General features: G+C 58.9%; 1 protein-coding gene across 1 annotated transcript in view; it reads left to right on the forward strand.

Moving 5' to 3' along the window:
* RSRC1 (arginine and serine rich coiled-coil 1) overlaps positions 1–319 on the forward strand; it is a 433,291-nt gene that overhangs the window by 288 nt on the left and 432,684 nt on the right. The window lies entirely within an intron of this gene.

Genomic DNA, 319 nt, shown 5'->3' on the forward strand with positions numbered 1-319 from the left:
TTCAGAACCAAGCTGGGGCCTTAGGGGGGTGGCAGCTATCGGGTGGTACGTGGTCGCAGGCCTCAGGCTAGGCCCCGAGTCTCGAGGTGGTGAGGGAGAGTTAGCCACCTGTTCTCCGCCTCCGTTCCTCAACACCTCTCGCACCCCTACCCACACTGCCAGTCCCTGATCCTTGATAACTGCTTTTGGGTTTCTGGGTTCGTCTTGTAAGGGGTGACCGGTGCTTCGTCACTAGCTATAGGTAGGGTGGAGCGTGAGGCAGGCTGCAACCTGGCGTACTCTGTCCCACCCACTCCGTTGTCTCTACTTTAAATCCGCC

The sequence above is a fragment of the Neophocaena asiaeorientalis genome, unplaced genomic scaffold, assembly GCF_003031525.2.
Source record: "Neophocaena asiaeorientalis asiaeorientalis breed wild unplaced genomic scaffold, Neophocaena_asiaeorientalis_V1.1 scaffold50, whole genome shotgun sequence".
NCBI classification, from domain to species: Eukaryota; Metazoa; Chordata; class Mammalia; order Artiodactyla; family Phocoenidae; genus Neophocaena; species Neophocaena asiaeorientalis.